General features: G+C 47.4%; 1 protein-coding gene across 14 annotated transcripts in view; it reads left to right on the top strand.

The window, feature by feature from the left end:
- Positions 1 to 3,615: 3,615 nt before the first annotated feature.
- Positions 3,616 to 23,551, top strand: part of KLC1 (kinesin light chain 1) — a 56,573-nt gene continuing 36,637 nt past the window's right edge. For 10 of the 14 annotated variants that reach the window (XM_079130043.1, XM_079130044.1, XM_079130035.1 and 7 more), the window contains exon 1: positions 3,617 to 3,804. The gene's annotated coding sequence lies outside the window, so the exon portion shown is untranslated. Of the gene's footprint in view, positions 3,805 to 15,323; positions 15,372 to 18,726; positions 18,751 to 23,551 lie in introns of those variants that run through there. The other 4 variants (XM_079130041.1, XM_079130045.1, XM_079130047.1 and 1 more) reach the window with 4 other exon arrangements.

The following is a 23,551-nucleotide window of genomic DNA, read 5'->3' as shown; positions in this document are numbered from 1 at the left end:
TGACTCGTCCCCAAGCCTCCTGCGAAGCCAAGAGGGGCCATGGGCCACAGAGCTGGCCTGCACTGTCCCTACCCCTGCCTGTCCTTCTAGCTGGGGAGCAGCAGAGGCCACCCCTCCCTACCTACGGACCAGCCCTAAGTACTGCTTCCCAGTTGGGCCTCTTGGCTTTCCTCTCCTCTTTCCCTCCCTGTGTCCTTCTCTCTCCAGCTACTTCTCCCTCCTTCCCTCTCTTCCCTTTTTAAAAAAAAGGTTAAAAAAAGAGAGGCTTGCATGTTTGAGGGAGTATGCTTTTCTTCCTGTGGGAAGAGGTGGAGACCTGCTGGATCCTTCTCACAGCCAGGTGAACATCTCTGGGCTTCCAGTCCCAGCTCCTGCAGGCTGGCAGCTCACCAGACCAGGTCCCTTCTCCAATCGCACAGCCTCACACCTGACAGACAGGAACACAATGAAAATGAAACTGTGTGCTTCCAGTTTATCCCTGATTCTCCCACCACCTGCAGAGGTGGTGGTTCGCCATGGGTCAGTGCATACAAGTGGGCTTTTCCTTCTCCTGGGACCAGGATCTCAGCTTCACTGGGGTGCTGTAGGCTGCCTCCACACTTGCAGCTCCAGCCCTGACCTCTGTTTAGAACTCCAGGAGACCTGCTGTTCTCTCCCATTGGGACCAGGGCAGTGAATGGACCCAAGAAAGAGAGATAGAAATACAGAGGGCAGAGGACCGGGCCGTTGGGGAAAGGGAAGGTGGAGAAACAGGCAGGACAGAGGAGGCAGCACCCACCACGCAATCTGCCTTTGTCAAATGGGAGAGTAATTTCAAGGGAAAAGGGGGAGAGCCTGCTCCCCTCTCTGTTGCTGGAGGAACCTCTTGTCCTGCCTTTGGGGGTGGGGTGCAGGGCCAAGGTCCCTCCCTTAGGGCACAGCCTTTTCTGCAACCCTCCAATCATTTGCTTGCCCCAGAGATGCTCAGAGGCCCGAGAATTTGCATAAATAAGGGTTTAGGCTCCATCCTGGTAACCCCCATGTTTGTCCTCAGGGCCCTGTTCCTCTAAGCTAACTAGGAAGGGCAGATAATGGGTTTGTTGCCCTGCAGTAGCCCTACCAAGGCTTCCTCAAAGGAAAGGCAATGCTCCCATTGGACACCAACTTCTTGGCTCTTCTGGTGCCTCCACAAGAAGCAGCAGTGTTCTGTTTTCATTCCAAAAGCTGGATGACAACCCTCTACAGCAGGCAGCAAGCAAATGCTGGAACTTGCAGGGTCCCTGCAGCATCTGTAAAATGGGGACAGCAGTACCCTGCCGAGTTGCTGTGAGGGTCAGAGCACAGGCAGGTGGCTCAGTGAGGGGGTTGCTCTTCATCTCAGAGAAGGGCCCTAGTTGAAGATGAGCTGGAAACTCCTGTGATTCAGCCCCTTGCTGGGCAGGCATCCTGAGAGGCTCCACTAGAACTGTTGGATATTCAGAAGAGTAGAGCACAGCATCTGTGTCTTTTGGTACTGGACAGCACCTGGGGAGGAGTGGGGAGGACTTCGGACATTAACAGCTCCTAGGACTGGCAGGACTATTGAGGACCATGGCAGAACTCAGGGACTCAAGGGGATCCCACGTGTCTATTCCATCAGAGGGGCTGGCTAGGCAAAGGAGACCTGGAGAAGGGTCCACCTGATCTTCCTGTCATACATTTGCCTCAACGGCCTGCTATGCAGTCTGTGGCAGGTGCTGGGCAGGGCTTGGGGATGAGTAAGACACAGGTCCCTCCTGCCTAGTGCCTGTAGGCCCAGGGGCAGGCAACCATGTAAACTGACCACAATGTGCATCAGGGGAAGGGACATGTGGGAACTCAGAGGAAGGCTTGTTCAGGCTGGCACAGGCAGGGAAGGCTTTTTAAAGGAAGTGACGCTTGGCTCACTCTTGGAGTATCTGGGGACAAGGAGGAGGGAGAACATTCTAGGCACAGTGCACACAGTCAGGGGTGAGATGGTGGGGGAAGGACAGGGTGAACTCAGGGTCAGGCGAGGGTGTCCAGGGGACAGGGGGACAGACAGTGGCAACACTAGATTTTGTGGGCCCTGTAGACCAAGCTAAGGAGTTTGGACTTGGTGCTGTGCTGACAGCATGGCAGGATTGATGTGTGCTGGATGACTTGGCCTTTTCTCCTTCCCCTGCACTCCCAGGCTCTTCCTGCCCAAAGACTTGTGCTGGAGTGTTCTATGCTGGTCTTTTTTTTTTTTTTTGCAGTACTGGGGATTGAACTCAGGGCCTTATGCTTGCAAGGTAAGCACTCTACCAGCTGAGCTATCTCCCCAGCCCTCTATGCTGGTCTTGAGGGGCTGGTTTCTTCCTGTCCTTTGGGTCTCAGTTCACTTACCTGCCTCAGATCTCAGCAAGGTCAGATATTTCCCTGTCTTTACCACCTGTCTCTCTCCACTAGAACTGAACTCCTGGAGAGCAGGGGTCTATCTGCCTTGTTCATCAGTGCATCTTGCTCTTCTCCCCATGAGGACCACAGAAGCTAAACAGACACTGGTTGAAGGGACAGAGGAACAAGAAGATAAAATGGTGGCAGTGGGGATGGATGAATTAGGTAGAGTCTTGGCTATCCATCAAAGAGTGCCGTAAGAGAGAAGGCAAGTCCAAGAGAATTTTCTGGGGTGACAGGAAGCAGGGGAGCAATTAGGGGGCCCAGAGGCACAGAAAGAGAAATGGGCTTCTATTCAACTGGTTCTTCTCTTTCCTGAGGCACTTGGCCATGAACCAGGTGCTTTGCAGATGCTCTTGATGGTGACTGTTGTGCATCCTGGAATGTACCAGATCCTAGGACAATGGTTGATGAGTAGGTGACATCCAACGTGCAGTTTGTCTGGCATCACTGAGGGTAGTGTGGAGGGAGTTTGACCCTGGCCCTCTGCCTTTCCCTGCTCCAACCCGAGCTGCTCTGTTACCATTGGAGCTCCCACCCTTGTTAGCCCACCTTTGCATTTATAGAACAGATCAAAATAACAGGGCCTCCCTGGGAAAACCGAGGAGCATCTGCCTCCTTAGACTGCAGGTGTGACTGCAGGATGCCCAGGGCTGCAGGCGCCGGTGGTACTATCAGAGGAGGGCAGCAGTTCCCACGGCGGGGCGGGGGGCTGGCACCTGCATCCCTCTCCTGCAGGCACCTGGAGCCCTGGCAGGCAAGCTGCGCTTGCCGCTGACTCAGCGCCCTCCGGCCGGCTGCTGAGTCAGGCCTGCAGCTGGGGTGCATGCGGCAGCGGGAGCCCCAGAGCTCCCTGGCCAGCGGGCGCGCCCTGTAGGCTGGGTGGAGGCCGAGCGCCAGCCAGGCCCTGGGCCTCCTCCCTTCCTTTAGGAGGCGGGATCCGCGCCAGGTCCGGGTGCCGGGCGACCCCCGGAGCTCGACCCCGCGAGTCTCGTGGCCTCGTGCGGGGTCTCGCGGGAGACCGGCGGCTCTGCGGACTCGCAGGCCCGGTTCCCGGGTAGAAGCCCAGCGCGCCACCCAGCGCAACCCTCTGGGACGCGCCACCGCCCAGCCCCCCGCGCGCCTCAGTTTCCCCGGCGCGCCGCGCTGCGCCCCGCCCGGCAGCGCGAGGGCGGGTGACGTCACGGCGCGCGGCATTGTGGGCGGGCGGCGCCGGGACGCCATTTTCGGCGGCGGAGCGGGCGCGGCGAGGCTGAGGGAGCGCGGGCCGGCGGCCGGGGATGCTGCGGGGCGGCCGCGGAGGCGCCCCTCGCTGGTGACCGCGGCTCCGCGCCTCGGGCGGCCGCTCCCAGCCGACAGCGCGAGCGAGCGCGGCCCTCCGGACGGACGGTGAGTGCGCGGCGCGGACGCGGCCCGGCCCTGCCCACCGCGGCCCGGCAGGCCGGCTCCGGTCCCCTCCTCGCCCGCGCCCCTCCGGGCTCGGTCCCTGTCCCCTCCTCGCCCGCGCCCCTCGGTGCTCGGGTCCCTGTCTGTCCCCTCCTCGCCCGCGCCCCTCGGTGCTCGGGTCCCTGTCTGTCCCCTCCTCGCCCGCGCCCCTCGGTGCTCGGGTCCCTGTCTGTCCCCTCCTCGCCCGCGCCCCTCCGGGCTCGGTCCCTGTCCCCTCCTCGCCCGCGTCCGTCCAGCCTCGGGTCCCTGTCTGTCCCCTCCTCGCCCGCGCCCCTCGGTGCTCGGGTCCCTGTCTCCTCCTCGCCCGCGCCCCTCCGGGCTCGGTCCCTGTCCCCTTCTCGTCCGCGTCCGTCCAGGCTCGGGTCCCTGTCTGTCCCCTCCTGGCCGCGCCCCTCGGTGCTCGGGTTCCTGTCTGTCCCCTCCTGGCCGCGCCCCTCGGGGCTCGGGTCCCTGTCTGTCCCCTCCTGGCCGCGCGCCTCGGTGCTCGGGTCCCTGTCTGTCCCCTTCTGGCCGCGCGCCTCGGGGCGCGGGTCCCTGTCTGTCCCCTTCTGGCCGCGCGCCTCGGTGCTCGGGTCCCTGTCTGTCCCCTCCTGGCCGCGCGCCTCGGTGCTCGGGTCCCTGTCTGTCCCCTTCTGGCCGCGCGCCTCGGTGCTCGGGTCCCTGTCTGTCCCCTTCTGGCCGCGCGCCTCGGGGCGCGGGTCCCTGTCTGTCCCCTCCTGGCCGCGCGCCTCGGGGCGCGGGTCCCTGTCTGTCCCCTCCTGGCCGCGCGCCTCGGGGCGCGGGTCCCTGCCGGCTCTCCATCCGCGTGCCTCGCGGCTCGGGTTCCCGGCGGGCGCTGCCGCGACAGCTGTGGGCCGGGAGCCGAGCGGCGGGGCTGCGGCCGCCCGGGGAGGCGGCGAGGGGCGGCGGGCGGCTTTGTCCGCGCTCCGCATCCTTCCGGTCCCCGCCTTCCGCGGCACCGCCCTGAGCGGCGCGCTGTCATCCGCGCCGCCAGGCCCCTGGCTGCCAGGCGGGCCTTTTCTTTCACTGACCGATCCAGAACCTCCCAGGGGACCGTGGCCTCTGAACGTGCGGCAGCCCCAGTCCTCCAGTGCTTTTCCGTGTCGCATGTGGTGTTCCCTTTTCCTTAAAATATTAAAGGGTTAAAAAAGTAAAATTAGGGCTGGAGTAGAGCCTAGCATGTGTAAGGCACTGGGTTCGATCCTCAACACCCCATTAAAAAAAATAAAGGCCCATCAACAACTAAAACAATTTTTGAAAAGTAAAATTAACGTGTGATGGACTGGTTGGTTTTTATAAAAAGGGTTTTAGACCATTCCAGGTCTGTTGTGTTAGAATTATTGGAGCTTATTTTATTTAAATATGTTAATTTGCATATTAAGTGACAACAAGGAGTACCTGCAAAAATGCTATCTTTAAAAAGTGTGAGAACAGAGTATTTGAGATATACCGTTTAAAACTACTACTGTGTTAAAGGCAGTTGCATCTTTCATTCTTTTTGTTAAATTCCAAGGCTTTTTTTGGGGGGTGGGGAGCAGCATGACTAAGCCTTTGATCAGAATCAGCTCCAAATACATTGTAATAGGTCAGTGAAAAACCCATTAGGAAATTGGAACAACATTTTTAAGTCTCTTAATCATATTACAGCTAAGGATTTACTTCTTTCATGGACTGGCTGTAGGCCTCAGTTTTGGTGGGGCATTTGACTCATTGTTTCCTAAATATCTGTAAGGATGCAGTGGTACTAAATATTTAAAATTTCAGATTGCACGTGTGAAGACAGTACTCTCCAGTCATGAAGGAATGCAGTATCATCTTGCAGTTGAGCCTGGCAGCCCTCTGATGGTCCTGAGTGGTGTGGGACTGGGCAGTAGCTCACTGCAGCTCCTGCTCACTCTCCTGTCTTGGCAGTGTCTCCTGAAAGCACAGTGCATGGGGATTTTCCTCAGGCAAGGAGGGAGGGCACAGTCCTGGGGAGGGTCACAAAGTATCCTAAATATTTCACAGTTAGCACTTACTCTTATTTGTCTAAATGTTTACATTTTTTAAAAACATACATTCTTAAGCATGTTCATGTTGAAAAAAGTGTAACTTTCTGAACAGTCATAAATAATTTTGAAACATGATGGTTTAAACAGAAAATGAGAAATAGAAAAGTTGAAAGTTGAGTGAATTAAGTGATTGAGTGATTAAGTTTTTTCCCCTCCTGGTCCTGGGGATTGAACCTGGGGACACTCTACCACTCAGTTATATCCCCAGTTCTTTTTTTTTTTTTTCCTTTTCTTTTTGAATATTTTTAGTAGTAGAAGGACATATGACTTTATTCACTTATTTTTATGTGATGCTGAAGATTCAACCCTAGGACCCCTCTCCAGTTCATAAAAACTTTTTTTTTTTTTTTTTTTAAATTTTGAGGCAGGGTCTTTAGCTAACACACATTCATATTCTCTCTCTCTCTCTCTCTCTCTCTCTCTCTCACTGGGGATTGACCCAGCGAACACTCTACCTCTGAGCTGTAACCCCAGTATCCTTCTTTTTAAAAAAATTATTTCCAGACAGGGACTCACTAAGTTGCCAAGCCTTGACCTTGCTATCCTCCTGCCTGTTCAGAGGTGCTAGGATTACAGGTGTGTGCTTCCATGCTTGACTAATGGCTCAAACTTTCAATACTCCTGCCTTAGCCTCCCAAGTCACTAGGATTACAGGAGTGGGCCATTACACTTAACTAAGGTTAGTTTTAAGTGTGTGAGTGAAATATCAGGAACCAGGATTTGATGTTACAAAGACATGATTATTAGTAGCTGAGCAAGAGGACATGGTTAGTTTTTGTCAAATTTCAAGGCACAGAGTAAGATTTGGAAGGTGTAGCTTTAAATGACTTGAGAATGCCCTGAATGGCAGGCACTGCTAAGTGGCCGGAGATTTGGAGGTGTAAGCTGGCAGGTAGTCTGGCAGGGTGGAGCCACTGGGGTTAGAGGCCTAATATGATACACTACTGAGGCAGCCATCCTCAGAGACACTAGAAGGAAAGCGCCAGTTGTCAGGGTGGCCTGGAGCTGTGGGCTGAGGGTGAGCTGCTGTGAGGGATGAGAGGGAAGATGGGCTGGGAAAGTCTGTGGAGCCTGTGAAGGGCCTTAGAGGCTGCTCTCATCCTGGGGCTAGAAGGAGGGTTGGAGGACTAAGGAGCTAGGTGGCATTTAGAATGGGCAGGGACTGGTGCTCTGGCATAGCATGTGTGAGGCAGGTGGGGCGGCTGGTGCTGGTGACTGGGATGAGCAAGTTAGGTAGCCATTCACCCCAAGCGAGGCCTGTGAGTCTGAAATTAGGCAGGAGGTGCAGAGGAGCAGTTGCGTCTGGTGGTTTTAGGATACTATGGGCCTGCCTTGGTGCAGGGAAGAGGCTGCAGGTGGAGGGAGAGGGTGGCAAGGACCCCCCATCCTTGAATCAAAGCAGGCCTATGCAAACACTAGTGGGCCATGTCACTTCTCCGCTAAAATTCTCACCAGTGCCCTCCTGGACCTGGCACTATCTGGCCTCCCTCCAGCAGCTCTGCCACTGGTAGCACCACACCCACTGTGGTGGTTTGAGCCATATGCTGCACTCTGTAGCCCTTGCCCTGCCTGACTTTTCTGCTCCTCACCTAAATGCTGTGTTGTTTTGCTCTATCATTTTCTTACTTTGTTTACTCTCTGGTATAGTCCTCAACTCAGGAAGGGCAGGGGTTTTGTTTCTTGTATTCACCATCAGTGCTTGGCACCCAGAAAGTACTTCATAGGTGTTTGCCGAAGGAATGCATCTACAATGACTTCCTCATCTCTAACTTGACGATTCATTGGCTGGTGACATCCACCACAATAGGGAAAGTGGGAGGAAGACAAGGTGGTCTGTGCTTTTGGATATAAATCTGGGGTGCTTGTCGGGGCCGAGGGGGTAGCTGGAAATGCAGGTCTGGAGTCAGACAAGGGTTGAGGCTGTGGTCTAAACTACATCGTATTGAAGGCCAGGGTGTTGTTGGTAGTGACCATCTGGTAGTGACAGTGGAGCAGCTCTAAGAGGAGAGCACTTGGGGATACTGCAGGAAGAGGTCACTATTCAGTGGCTGAGAGTTTGAGGAGGAGTGGGTCTAAAAATGTCTGTTGGCTCTGTCCTCTAGACAGGTTACCAATGATCTTCCAGGTTTCCCTGGAAGCAGGAGCCCAAGTCAGTGGTCTGTGTTCTATCTAGGCCATCCTTGTGTCTTTCCACCTAGGTGGCAAACTCATGGATCAGAAATAAATTATTGTTTTGTTTTTGTTTTAACGTATGTTTGGAGGCAGATGAAAGCAATTTGGATCTGTATTTTTAAAATATGCTTCTAATATGTGCTATCTATACTTATATAAAATGAGTAATGCGTATCACCGCAACAAACATTCCCCCCACCCCCACAACTGGAGATTGAACCCAGGGGTGCCCTATTATTGAACTACACCTTCAGCCCTGTTTTAAATTTTACTTTGAGACAGGGTCTCATTAAGTTGGCCAACCTGGCCTGGAACTTGCTATGGTCCTGCATGGGTCTCTGACTTGCTGGGGTTACAGGTGTGTGACATCATGCCCTGCAGCACAACCAGCCTTTTAAGCTGAGCTGCATGCATAGATAAAGTAGAAGTCACATCTTGGTTCTAAAATATCCCAGTTAGCCCAGCTGAGATTGTGGGCTGTTCCTGACTTCCACTGCACATCATGGGTGTTTGTGTCCAGGACCTCTGGGGGTCACTGCATTGCTATCACTAAAATGTCACAGTGATGCCAGCACTGTTCCAGTAAGATCAGAGCTATTGCTGACTCCATGTTTCTGGTGAGGAGTGGGAGGTGAGAGGGCAGTTAGGGCTGCGAGGCATCTGCTTCTGCAGTCAAGCTTGGAAGCACCTTGCAGTACTTGAGCTTCACCCTGAAGTGAGTCTTGTAATTGCCTTTATCAGGGAAAGCTTTGCGCCCACTTTCCCTTTTTTTTTTTTTTTTTTAAGAGTTACATTTTAACCACCTGTACACTGTTCAGTAGTGTTAAGGATCTTTGCATGTTTGCAACATGTCTGCAACTCTGTTTAATCTATGGCACTGAGACCCTGAGTCCATGAATCAGTGTGGGAACCACCTTTCTGCTTCTGATCTGTGGTTCTGGCTTCCTACATACTGTGTATGAGTGGAGTCCTACAGCTGTTGCCCTTCTGGGACTGGGGCATTTCACTAGGCGCAGTGTTTCCAAGGCTCTTCCATAACTCTTCCTTTTAACTAAAACATCGTGAAGTTCTACGGACTTTTGGTGTGCTCTTTATATTAATTTTCCATGGGTGCTGTGCTCAGGTCTTACATGCTAGTGTCCTTGCTGTTCTCTTCTGGAGATGGGGTACTCTGCTGAGCTCTTGGGTTGTGACAGAATTCACTTCTCTTGGTGGTAGGACCAGGGTCCTCCTTTCCTTGCTGCCTGGCTGTCAGTAGGAGACTGCTCTTGGTCCTAGAGCTGCTGTCTCTGCCCCCAGCCTCCTCCGTTCTTCAAAGCCAGCAGTGGAGAGTCTCCCTACTCTGAATTCCTCTCATACTTTTGAGTGTCTGCCTGCCTGCCTCTGACCACTAGACCCACTCTTAAAGAGCTCATCTGATTAGGTCAGGCCTTCCTAGATAATCTCCCTGTCTTAAGGTCAATAGCTTGGGACCTTAATTACATCCATAAAGTCCCTTTACAGAGATTCCTGACACAGTGCTTGATGGAGTAGGTGTGTGCAAGGGAGTCTGGGGGAGAAGTGACTCTTAACCCCCCAACATAGCATCTCACAGTTATACTGTACTCTCAAAACAAAACAGTTTGTAACTACCTTCCAGTTAACATCTGAGTAACTTCTGAATAATACAGCATTAAATATTGGGAAACTTTTTTTTTTTTTAAGAATACTTTAATTTATTCATTTTTATGTGGTGCTGCTGAGGATCAAACCCAGTACATCACATGTGCTAGACAACCACTCTGCCTCTGAGCTACCCCCAGCCCCATGGGAAATATTTTTTAAAAACTTAAAATATAATTTACATATAGTAAAATGTTAAGATCTTACTTATGCCATTCTGTTGGTTTGATTAATTTGTATCAAGATACAGCCCAGAAATTTTTTTATGACTCTTATCAGTCACCAGACATCCACACTCCAAGCAGTACCCACTGGTTTCTATCATTATAGTTTTCCTACTCTCAAATTTCTTATACATGAGGTTATATATGTTTTCCCATCCAGCCCCTTCCCTTCCTCCCTTTCTCCCTCTCTCTCTTTCATGGTGACGGTGATTGAACCCAGAATGTGGCTCTACCAATGAGCCACATTCCCAGCCCCACCTTTTTAAAAATATTTTTTAGTTGTCAGTGGATTTTTATTTTATTTATATATGATGCTGAGAACCGAACCCAGTGCCTCACACATGCTAGGCAAGCTCTCTGCCATTGAGCTACAACCCCTGTCCCCCTTCCAAGCCCTTTTTATTTTATATTTCGAGAGAGGGTCTTGCTAAAATGTTAATGGCCTCACAAAATTGCCCAAACTGGTCAATCTTGTGATGCTTTTGCCCCGGACTCCCGAGTTGCTGGGATTATAGGTGTGGCCAGTGAACCCAGCATCTTATTTTGTTTAGCATACTATTTTTAAAATTCATGGTATGCATGTGTCCCTTTCTGTTGTCTTGATGTGCATCTGGGGGGCTGCTCCTCTTTGTACAAACTGTGAAACATACGTTTTCATTTATTTTGGGTAAATATCCAGGAATGGAATTGCTCCAGGGTAGATGTATAATTAACTTTTAGAGAAACTGCCAGTTTTCCAGAGTGGTTGTGCCTCTTCGTGCTTTGCCCAGCTGTGTGTAGTTCTGGTGGTTTGCATCCTCTCCAGCGTTTGGTACTGCCTTTCTGTTATCTTGGCCACTCCAGAGGGGTGTGGCAGGTCCTGATGGTGGCTTCTGTGTGCCTTGGCTTTTTGTGACCTGCTTTTGTGAAGTGCCTGTTCAAGGCTTTTGCTTCTTTAAAAAACTGGGCTGGCCGAGTGGTGCTGTCTGCTGTGTTAGGATTCAGCATGAAGCCTCCTCAGATGAGGCTGCCCACGCTGGGACTCTTCAGCTGCAAAATCACGACAAATAAATCTCTTAGGGCTGGGGCGCAGCTCAGTGGTAAAGCACAAGCCTAACGTTCTTAAGGCATTGGGGTTCAATCTCCAGCACCTCAGAGAAAACAAACAAAACACAGAACAGGAAAAATCTCTATAAAGTGAAAGAAAATTAAAAGTATAATTTTTTAAAAAATTATTTGCATAATACCAGAGGGCTGAGGACTCGAACCTGGGCCTCCAGCATGAGAGTCAGGCACTCTACGAGATGGGCTATATGGCCAGCACTTAGATTATTAAGTATAGAAGTTCTTTACATATTTTGGATACAAGTCTTTTGCCAGATACATGTGCTGCAAATATTTTTGCCCACTCCGTCACTTAACTGGTTGTGCCTTTTAATAACCAATAGTTTTTTTTTTTTTTTTTTTTTTGGGTATTGGGAATTGAACCCAGGGGTGCTGTACTGTTAAGCTACATCCCCAGCCTTTTTTGCTTTTTATTTTATTTATTGTTTTTATTTTTGGTTGGTGCTGGGGATTGAACCCAGGGCCTTGTGCATGCTAGGCAAGCACTCTATATCCCCAGCCCTTTGCTTTTTATTTTGAGATGGGGTTTCCATAAATTGTCCGTGCTGGCCTGGAACTTGTAATCCTCCTGCCTCACCTTTCCAAGTAGTTGGAATCAAATCCACTTTGTGCAGCAGAGTGGGTTTTCTTTCTTTTTTTATGTAACCCTTTGTGCAGCAAAGTGGGGTTTCTTTCTTTTATGTACTGGGGATTGACTCAGGGGTACTTTTATCACATCCCTAACCCTTTGTATTTTGAGACAGGGTCTTGCTAAGTTGCTTAGGGCCTTGCTAAATTGGTGAGGCTAGCCTCAAACTAAGATTTTCCTTCCTTAGCCTCCTGAGTTACTGGGATTACAGGCGTGCAACACCATGCCTGATAAGAATTGCTTTTTAAAAATGTTTTCTGGGACTCGGGTTGTAGCTCAGTGGTAGGGCACTTACCTAGCACGTGTGAGGGCACTGGGTTCAATCCTCAGTACCACATAAAAATAAATGAAAACATAAAGGTATTGTGTCCTTCTAGAACATGGAAAATAAAGGAAATATTTTTTAAAATGTTTTCTATAATTATCTTTCTTTAGAAAAGAAAATTATTCCGCTCATTAGCACTTAAATATGTAACCCCTCTTGTGACATTAGGTTATCTGTTGCATTTTTCCTGTTTAATCAAGACTGCTTTCCCTGCCCAGAATTAAACTGCCCACACTAGTGTTTTCTGCCCAGATTCCTATGGCACCTGCTCTGCATCCTGTTAGTCATACAGTCAGCTGAAGCTGTTCATTCTTTTCTGCTTGCTCAACCAGGGACATTTGGACTCCCTCATTCTTGTTTAGGAAGAAACATGTTCTACATTTTCATAAGTCCTCTTCTCTGTAGAGTTTTGCTAGGTGATGGGCCTGTGGTCTGGCAGATCAGTGATCTTGCTGCAGGGGCTAGCACCTGACAGCTGACCCAGAGATGCAAACATCTCTTTGCTCAGGTGCAACCACAGTTCTAGACAGCCCTCTGGATTTCTAAAAGAGCAAGTAAGCTCTTGAAGGTTTACATACACACCTTGAAACAGGTGGTGACATTTGGTTATTGCAGAGCTGAAGGATCTAGCACAGAGGTAGCTGATTTCCAAACAATCCCTCTGGCTTTGGGAGCAGGCCGGGAGAAATACCTGAGGGTGTTGGCCCTCATTTTCCTAGTTCTGAAAGTCTGTCTACAACAAAATCCCCCAGGAGCTGGGGTTGTGGCTCAGTGGTAGAGTGCTTGCCTAGCACTGGGTTTGATTCTCAGCACCACATATAAAAGAATAAAATGAAGGTCCATCAACAACTGAAAATTTAAAAAAAAAAAAAAAATCCTCCAAAGGCAAACAAATTTTTTTTTTTTTTTTTCTGTATAGTAGTGCAAGGTGTTTGGGGTGTAAACATTCAGAATTGCTGCCACTATTGTGGTCTGTCTTTTGAACATGTTTCACTTTCTGTGGTTACTTTGTCATCATAGATTCCTCTGTTGGGTTCATTCTTATGATTCAAGTTTGAAGAGGAGATAAAAGGTTAAGTTATATTAGAGGAAAGAATTAGACTCAGGACAAGTAGGAAACCATGAGTCAGAACACTTTCAGCTCTAGGGGTCTTTTGGGAAGCTCTGGAGATGAGCTTCGTGCCCCAGAGGTAGTGCTGGAGGAGCCTGACCTACAGGCAGAATGTGGGCATCTCGTCCCTCCCTGCCTCCCTTTCTTCCTGAGGGAGGGACCCAGGGCCTTGGCAGTTAAGAAGTGCTCTACCACTGCATTCCACCCCCCCACCCCCCCACCCCGCACTGCAGCAATTCTTCGTTGGGAAAGGGTAGGAAGTAGGGAGATGGTTAGCTGTAAAGAACTTATTTATTGTTATAATACATTTTCCTATTTAGAAAAATGCAGACTACAGAGGAGTGCCATATTTGTTCATCCAAAGATGTCATGGGTTGAAAAAGACTGAGACTCCAGGAGACCTTTTGGGGTTTTGCTAGAATGTGAACCTTGACTTTGATGTTTAAACCATCAGATCTTCCCCACTCATCCCCTCTCCTCTGCCTCCACTGGACCCACAATATGAATGTGTTTTCCTACTTTCAAGTCATATTCCCCCTTTGACTCTTCACTATAAAATTTTTGTTCTGAAATTTCAGAACAATAATACATATGTAATTTTTACTGTTGGTATTATCATTGCTTTGGTTTAGTGATGATAGGTAGTATATTTGGAAATTTCTAAATATACTAAAGACAACATAATGATTTTGTTAATATTTATTAAAATGGGATTATGCAATAAACTAAAGATTTGAGAAGTGAAGCTTTCTGCAACTCCTTGACAAAGCTAAAAAAGATTAGATCACAAAATTGGTTGTTTTGGTTGATCTTGATTTAATTTGAGAAATTCTGGAGGTAGAGTGCTTGCCTTGCATGCAGGAGACCCTGAGTTTGCTTCCCAGCACTGCAAACCAAACCTGTACATGTTTTTATTGCAGTGTAAATCAGGTATGATAAAATTCACAGGGTTTTGCAGCCATCATGTCCAATTCAAGAGTGTTTTCATTACCGCCCCAAATACCTTGTATCTGTTAGCAGTCACTCACCATCCCCCCTGGGCAACCACTAACCCATTTTCTGTCTCCATGGACATTTCATGCAAGAAGATTTATATAATATGTGGCCTTTTGTATCTGGTTCTTTGAGGTGGCATACTATCCTTATTGTTGTATGTATCAATACTGTGTTCTGTGTTTGTGTGTGTGTGTTATGCTGGGGTGGAACCCAGATCTCTCCTAGGATAGGCCATTGCTCTATCACTGATCCACATCCCCAGCCCTTCTCATTTTTATCTTTTACTTTGAGACAGTATCACTTAGTTGCCCAGGAAGGCCTTAAACTTGTGATCCTCCTGCCTCAGACACCCAGGTTGCTGGGATTATAGGCATGTGCCACCACAGCTAGGCCTGGCATGATTTTTGGGGGGGGGAGGGGGCGGTACTAGGATTAAACTCAGGGTGCTTAACCACTGAGTCACATCCCTACCCCCTTTTTAAAAATTTTATTGAAAGACAAGGTCTTGCTGAATTGCTTAGGACCTTGCTAAGTTTGTGAGGCTGACTTTGAATTTGTGATTCTTCTGCATCAGCCTTCTGAGCCACTGAGATTACAGGTGTGTACCACCATGCCTAGTTCTTTTTTTTTTTTTTTTTGGTAGTTGTAGATGGACAGCGTGCCTTCATTTTATTTGTTTATTTTTATTGGTGTGAAGGATCGAACCCTGTGCCTCACATGTGCTAGACAAGTGCTCTACCAGTGAGCTACAGCCCCAGCCCATGAATTCTTAATATACTTACTACATGTGTACCTTTTAGTTTTGTTTTTATCAAGTTATGCATTCTTTGGTTTTCTCTTTGTTTTAAATTAGATTTTTGAGGAATTCCAAAGGTTGAATTTCTGCCTTCCCTCCAGCTTCCCCAGTGCTGACGCCTTGCATCAATGGGTGCATTTGTGGCAACAGTGGAGTAAACACCAGGATATTATTATTAACTAAACTCTTCTTTATTTGTGATCACTAGGTCTTCCCTTATATCCTTGTTCTGTCTCAGGATCCCATCCAGGACACACATCAACTTGATCATTTTGCCTCCATCCTTAGTCTTAGACTTCCCTTGTTTTTGGTAACTATCTTAGTTTGTTAGGGCTTTATGATAAAGTATCAAGACTGAGCAGCTTATGAACAACAGAAATGTGTCTCTTACAGTTCTGTATGCTGGAAGTCCATGAGGTCAGGGTGCCCAGCATGGTTGTGGTAAGTGCCCTCTTGCAGGTTGTGGACAGCCACCTTCTTGTGTCCTTACAGGGTGGAAAGAAGGTGAGGGAGCTCTCTGGTCCCTTTTATAAGGGTACTAATTCTATCGTGAGAATCTTCTCATGACCTAGTCACCTCCAAAGGCCTATCTCCTGACACCATCACATTGGGAGTTCAAATGTCAACATGAATTGAAAGATGTGTTAGCTTTCTGTTACTGTAATGAATACCCATGATAATTAACTTATAGATAGAAATGATTTATTTTGACTCACAGTTTTGGAGGTTTCAGACCACAGTCTGTTGATTTAGTCCTGTGACAAGGCAGGCATGTCATGTCAGAGAGTGTTTTAGAGCCAACCATTAACCTTTCCACCAGGATTGAAAAAAGAGAGATGAAGAGATGAGGGTCCCACAGTCTTTTTCAAGGACATGCCCCCAGTGATATTTCTCTCTCTCTCTCTCTCTCTCTGGTCTTGCTGTGTTTCCCAGGCTGGCCTTAAATTCCTATGCTCCAGTATTCCTCCTGCCTCAGCCTCCTGATTAGCTGGGACTACATGTGTATGCCCCTGTGCCTGGGTTAGGTCCCATCTCTCATCTCTTAAGGTTTCTACCACCTCCAGTACTGCGAAGCTGGGGGCTAAGTCTTTCAACACATGAACCTTTTGGGAACTTTTAAGTTCCGAAACTACAGTAGGGGAATCACACATCATTCTGTTGTAGTGACCTTGACAGTTTTAAGGAGTGCTGATCTGGCACTTTGTGTAGATAGTCTTTCAAGTTTGGTTAGTTTGCTTTTTTTCTCTTTTTTCTCATGACTAGACCAGTGTTACAGTCTACCAGAACTCCTTGGTGAGGTGGGCGATTCTAGGCTGGGGCAGGTGAGACACAAGATGTTACAAGATGAGCCTGGAGCTTGCAGTACTAGGAAGGAAGTAGCACTCAAGACCCACAGGGATAGGCGTGTGTCAGAGGACACAAACTGGGGTACCACACGCTCAGAGTCAGAGCACTTGCCTAGCATGCACAAGTCCCTGGGTTCATTTCTGGGGGGGAAAAAAAAGAATAAAAAGAAAGAAGAAGAAAAAAAAAAATACTCGAGCCAGTTTGAGAGCTCCCAGTGACTAGACCCTGAATAATCTGAGCAATGCACTGAGTAATGTGGCTTTTTTTTTTTTTTTTTGGTACTGGGGATTAAACCCAGGGATACCTAACCACTGAGCCACACCCCCGCTCCTCCTTTTTTTATTTAAATTTTTAAATTTTATTTTTTCATTCTTTTTTTATGTGGTGCTGAGGATCAAACTCAAGCTCTATTCCTAGCCTTTTTTTGTTTTTTGAGATAGGGTCTCACTAAGCTACTTAGGGCCTTTTTAAGTTGCCCCTGCTTATCTCGAACTTGGAATTCTCCTGCCTCAGTCCCGAGTTGTTGGGATTACAAGTGTGTGTCACTGTGCCTGGCTTAAATAATGTATTATTAATAATTGGTAGATGAGTATAACCTAAACTATAAAATAAATATCCTTAAGTCCATACTGATCTAAATGATGAAATACATCACCAGGGTAGAGGCAGAGGAGAGAGATCTGCCCTAGACACTTCGCATGAATTGCAGCTGTTCCACTCTCAAGGAAGAGAGCCCAGTTGAAATTCCTTCCTGCCCTGCTGGTGGGCTGTGCTGAATAGTCTTTCTCAGGGGCGTGTGTGTAGGGCAGTCCTACGGGGCAGGCTGCGTGCACCGCCCGAGCCAGGTTGTCAGGTTGTCAGGGCGCTGATGGCAATGTGGTGGGGACAGCACATGGGCCTTGTTTGGGGCAACTTGCCCTCTTGGATTTTTTTTTTTTTTTTTTTTTTTTTTTTGGCGGTACTGGGGATGGAACTCAGGGCCTTGTGCTTTCTAGGCAAGCACTCTACCAGCTGAGCTATCTCCCCAGCCCGCAACTTGCCCTCTCTTCTGTCTCCAAGAAGTGACACTGCTTACTTCTTCCAAGTGAGCTTTGACTTTTCCATGCTTGCTACTGTTTCTGTGTCTTGGCTTCCTGAGTCTTTCTCATTATTGACCTCTCGTCATTATTGACCTTTGGGGTCTCCCTCTTTCTCTGCTCCTCCTATCCATACCTGATTTCTGTGGGCTCCTTCACAGCCTCCCACAGATCAGCTTGTCATTTGGTTGGCTCAGTCTTAGCCATTTGAGCACATTTCAGTACCCTGAGAAAGGTGCTCTGGAGGTAAAAGGTTTTGAGCTCTGATCTGTCTGAAAATGCTATTTTACTGTCACAGTTGATTGAGAGTTTGATTCTAGGATTCTAAGTTAGAAACAGTTTCCCTTCAGAATTTTGGAGGCATTTATTTAATTGCCTTTGGAATTCAGTGTTTCTCTCAAAAAGTGTGAACGTAGCCAGGCACAGGTTCAATCCCCAGTCCCCCCAAAAAATGTGAACCCTTTTTTTTTTAGTTGTTGATGGACCTTTATTTAATTTATTTATTTATATGTGGTGCTGAGAATCAAACCCAGTGGTTCACACATGCCAGGCAAGCACTCTACCACTGAGCCAGGACCCCAGCCCTGAACCCTTTTTTTGTTTTGAATTTTTTTGGGATTGAATCCAATGTCTCATACATGCTAGACAAATTCTCCACCATTGAGCTACATTCCCCACCGCTTTATTTTTTATTTTGAGATAGGGTCTCGCTAAGTTGCCCAGGCTGACCTTAAACTTCACTCCTCCTACCTCAGTCTCCTGAGTCACTGGGGTCCCAGGTGTGTGCCATTGTGCCTGACATTTGTCCTGATGCTGAACAAACTTGTCAATTTCCATTGTTCCTGTTGGGAAGGCAATTGTCATTCCAAAGTCTTTTCCAGTCACCAGAAGAAAGAGTTAAAAAAAAAAAAATTACTCATCACAAGTCAGAAGAACAGTTTTAGTATGTAGTAAGAACTATTTTCTATTTTGTGTATTATTTCTGCTTGGATTACTTCAATTACTTGGATTATTTTGTTCAGAGACAGGGTCTCACTGAGTTGCTTAGTGCCTCACTTTTGCTGAGGCTGACTCTAAACTTACGATCTGCCTCCCTTAGCCTCCTGAACTGCTGGGATTATAGGTGTGCACCACTGCTCCTGGCTTTTTTATTTTTGAGACATGGTCTCAACTAGGTTGCATACAGCCTCACTAAGTTGCTGAAGCTGACTTTGAAGATTTCATCCTCCTGCCTCAGCCTCCCAAGTTGCTGAGATTACAGGTGTGTGCCACAATACCCCACTCAGGCATGGGTTTTAATAATTACTTTTTATGAAGGATCTTTTTAAATTTGTTTTCTGTGTTTCCACAGGACAGGTGAGCCCTTTGAAAGAAGGATATTGGACTTTCCTTTTGGGGTAGTATTTAAAGACTGTTTATTTTTATTGTTTTTCAAGTGGTATTTAGAAGAGAGTCATTGTTTTATTTTGGTTTATAGCCTGCTACAGGTGGGATTTAGTCAGAGGGTGAATGTGGAGCCAGGCTGGGTAGGTCTCGGCATTCCCAGTCTGCATCCAAGTAGTGCGAGTGAGTGAGGTGACCAGGAACCATGCACATTAAAATAAACCTTCCAGGCATGTGGTGCAGGCCTGTGGTCCCAGCTGCTTGGGAGGCTGAGGCAGGAGGATCACTTGAGCCCAGGAATTGGAGGCTAGTCTGGGAAGTTCAGTGAGATCCTGTCTCCAAAAAAAAGGCAGAATGTGACTAAGTCTTAGAATGCTTGCCTAGCATGCAAGGGGCTCTGGCTTCAGTCCCAGTACTGCAAACATGAATCAATCAATCGATTGCAGTAAACATTACAGAGATTGAATCACTATCCAAAATAGCAAGGACATAATGAGTTCTAAAATAAAATCAAGGTAATAATTGTTTCAGGATTATTTTCACCTTCATTATTTTAAGTAAGGACTCTTAGGATCTGCAGACACAGTATGCACTTCTTTGGCCTCTTGGAGCCTGGACTTGAATTCGGCCACAGAACTTTGCCTGTTGAACAATGACTTTCAGAGGTTTGAACCTACGAAGGTCTCCTTGAGTTTTAGGTTAATTCAGATAGATTTGTAAGATTGTACATTGGACATTTTGCATTGAGTTTTCTATGTCTCATAGCAAATAATTGGCCTCTAAAGAGTTCTTTTATTTTTGGGAATAAAAGCATATTAAAAAAATCGCTATGGTTAATTAATAATTTGGGACTAGATATTCCGTGCATCACCTGGAGAAAAGGGCATGGGAATGTTTTAAGCCTGTGGTGTGGTGCAGGTCAGGGGAGCAGCGGTGCCACCTGACACCCAGGAGGCCAGGGCTCTGCAGTCCTGTGGAGGTGGGAGGTGGACATGTGACCTCTGAGGCCTCTTCCCTCATTCACTGAGCACATCTTTGTGGCATAGTTCTCGTTGCTTCCTTGTCCTACCAAGTCGCCTGGAGGCACACAGGACATCAGAAGTTGAAATCAGGTGCAGGGTTGTGTGGTTTGTAGGCTGGGGGAGCAGGCTGTGTGGGTGTGAAGTAGGCTTCTGGGGAGCTTTCAGAAGTCAGCCAGCTGTGCCTGTCTTGAGCCACAGTCTGCAGTTCTGAACTCTTCACTGAGATGGGCTGCAAAACAATGTTCTCTCAGAAACGGATTTCGTTTCTGCATCCAACTCAAGTGGGCTGTGGTCAGTCTTTCAGTTTCCTACTGTTGCTTTTATTCACAGAATATGCTTTACTTTTTTTTTTTTTTTGGTACCAGGGATTGAACCCAGGGGCGCTTAAGCACTGAGCACATCCCCAGCCCTTTTTATGTTTTATTTTGAGACGGGGTCTTGCTAAATTGCTTAGGGCTTACCTAAATTGCTGAATCTGGCTTTGAGCTGAAGATCTTCCTGCCTTAGCCTCCCAAGCCGCTGGGATTACAGGAATGTGCCACTGTGCCTGGCACATGTGCTTTACTTTGACCTATGTGCATATAGACCTTTGCCTGTATTTTCTTCTAATTTCTTGTGTTTTTAGAAAAAGCACAGTTAGGGCTGGGAATGTAGCTCAGTGATAGAGTGCTAACCTAGAATGTATGAGGCCTTGGGTGAGTCAGCACTGCAAACAAACTCCCACATTTAATTTTTTGATCAATTTGGAGTTGAGTTTAGTGTGTAGCAAGGGTAAAGCCTTTTCTCTTTTTCTTTATTCTTGAGATGGGTTCTTGCTATATTGTTTTGCTGGCCTCATACTCATGAACTCAAGCCGTCTTCCCTTCTCAGCCTCTCGTAGCTGGGACTACAGCTGCATGCCCAGCTTCCTTTATTTTTTTCTAATAGCCAATTGCCTTAGCATTAGTTATCATTGTTATGGTTTGGATATAGATATCTCCCAAAGGCTCATGTGTTGAAGACTTGGCTTTTAGTATGGTAGCATCCAAAGGTGGGACTTTTGGGGAAGTAATTGGATCATAAGGGCTTTGACTTCGTCAGTGAATTAATCCATTTGATGGGTGTTTTTTTTTGGTTATTATTATTATTATTATTATTTTGCAGTACTGGGGATTGTACACAGGGGTACTCATACCACTGAAATACTGCCCCCCCCTCCACCAGCCCTTTTCTGATTTTTAAATTTTGAGACTGGATCTTGCTAAGTTGCTTACGTTCACCTGGAACTTGCGGTCCTCCTGCCTCAGCCTCCTGAGTTGCTGGGATTACAGGTGTGCACCATAGTGCCCAGTTAGATTAATAATTTGAATGGATTACTGGACAGGTCAGGCATGGTTGGAAGAAGTTGGTCACTGGCGGCATGCCTTTGGGCACTGTCTTTTCCATGTCTCCTTCTTCACTGTCTGTCTTTCTCTGTTTTGTGGCTGCCATGAACTGAGCTGCTTTCCTCTGCTGGATCCTTCTATATGGATGTTTCTGCCTTGGAGCCAGTTGACCATGGACTAAAACTTCTGAAATCCTGAGCCAAAATAAATCCTTTCTAAGTTGTTTTTCTTAGGAGCTTGTCACAGTGACAGCTGATTAACAATCATGTAACCTACCTTTGGTTATAATGGCACAGAAAGGGACAGATATCAAGCAGTATAAATGTATGTGCCCCTGCCTGTCTTCCTCTCATAAACATGGCATCGATGTTTGTGTTCACGTGATGGTGACTTGGATGAGAGATCCAGAAGTCGTTCTGACCTGAGCGTGGTGAGAGGTGTGAGCTTGGGAGATGCAAGTTTTGGTGATCCCTGTTTCTGCAGTGTAATACTTGAAATGTGATGTGGATGATGCAGGAAATATTTTGTGTTTATTTCAGAGGGAAGAAGTTAGCTCAATGAACAGAAGTTATAGGAGGGATATTTCTCTCTCTCTTTTTAGACATATTCTCTTTTTAATTTAGAAACCTTTTTTTTTATGTATTCTAATTAGTTATATATGAAAGTAAAATGCATTCTGACACCTCATGCCTAAGTGGAGTATAACTTCTCATTTGTCTGGTTGTACGTGATGTAGAGTTACACAGATCATGTTATCATATATGCACCTAGGTTAATAAAATCCAGTTAATTCTATCCTTCTTATGCCCTTTCCCCTCCCTTCACTCTCCTCTGTCTAGTACAAAATACCTCTACTCTTCCCCCAAGGAGGAATATTTCAATTCAGGAAAGGTCTAACTTTCTAACTAAATATTGGATCAGTCAAACAAGCTCAGTTGTAGCAAGTGTGTCTGCAGAAATCCAGCAGTTGTTTACCAGGGATGTGCCTTGGTCTTTTCCTGGAGTGAGAGATTGGTGTGATTATCTGGTGGTCCCCGTTTCTGGCACCTGCTGTGTGTAGCACCTCACATTCCAAGACCATACTCCTAATGCCAGAGCTAGTCTGCTGACTCCTGAGCCCCAGGAAGGCCAGGGACTTTGGTTCATAACCCATGCTTGCCAAGGCGCCTGTCTTCTCACTTCCCAGGAGAGCTGTAGACTCCAAAGCACATTTGGATTCTCATTAGTTCTTTCTTTTTTTACCTCTGCCTTCTCCTCTCTTCCGTCTTCTTTCCTTCCTTCTTCCTTCTTCTTCCTTCCTCTTCTTCCTCTTCCTTCTCTTTCTTTTTCTCCCTCTTCCTCTCCTCCTCCCCCTTCCCTTCTTTCTCTTCTTCTCTCTCTCTCCTTTTTTTTTTCAAAACTGGAGATTAAATCAGGGCCTCCAAGTATTCCTAAGCATGTGCTGTACCACTGAACTATACCCTCAGGCCCATGAATTCTTTTTATTCCCCTTGTCCCCCTCCTCAAAGAATCAGAATCTTGCTATGCTGCCCAGGATGGCCTTGAACTTTTGAGCTCAAGGGATCTTCCTGCCTCAGGTTCCCAAGCAGCTGGGACTATTGGTATGTGCCACCATGGTGGGCTGACTTCTCTGGCTTCACAATTTCTTCCAAGTGTAAGCAGTAAAACAAAACTGCCTTAGGGGGCTGCTCTTTCTTTACACTATTTTTTTGGGGCGGGGGAGATTGGGGATTGAATCCAGGGGTGCCCTACTGAGCCACATTCCCAGCCCTTTTTATATTGAGACAGGGCCTCACTAAATTGCTGAGGCTGACCTTGAACTGGCGATTCTCCTGCCTCAGCCTCTCAAATCTCTGGATTACAGAGGGCACCCCTGTGCCTGATTCCTTGTGTGTTCTGTGTTCTTGTCTGCCCTTAAAGCCCTTGCAAGAGTGTCTGACACCAGTTTTGTTGTGTGTTCCTTGAGGAACTCAGATGACTTCTTTAAATATATTTACTTATGCAGACTTTTTTACTCAGGCCTCCTGAATAAGCAATTAAGAGTTTCTCACTTTATTTTGATATTTTTTTCTTCATAAGGCAAGAGCTGTTGGAGATGCATGTTTCCAGGGCACAGTGGTCAGGGAAGTGCCTTTCATGGTTTTCCTACTCCTAGTTAAGCCCTGCCCTGTGTTTGGTCTTTTGTAGATGAACAAAACTGGTCTACTCTCTCTCCTTTTCTTCTACCACTGTGACCTATAGAGGTGGGAGGGATGTTGACCATCTGTAATTGGAGAGGATTAATCTTTTTTTTTTTTTTTTTTTTTTTATGGTGTTGGAGGTGGAACCCAAGGCTTTTCACATGCTCTGCCACTGAACTATGTCCCCAGGTCTTTTTAAAATTTGGAGACAGGTTTTTTGCTAAGTTTTGTAGGCTGGCTTCAAACTTG

The sequence above is a fragment of the Sciurus vulgaris genome, assembly GCF_902686455.1.
Source record: "Sciurus vulgaris genome assembly, chromosome: 2".
Lineage (NCBI taxonomy): Eukaryota > Metazoa > Chordata > Mammalia > Rodentia > Sciuridae > Sciurus > Sciurus vulgaris.
Note: the sequence above shows the minus strand (reverse complement) of the source record. Positions and strands in the feature narration are given on the sequence as shown.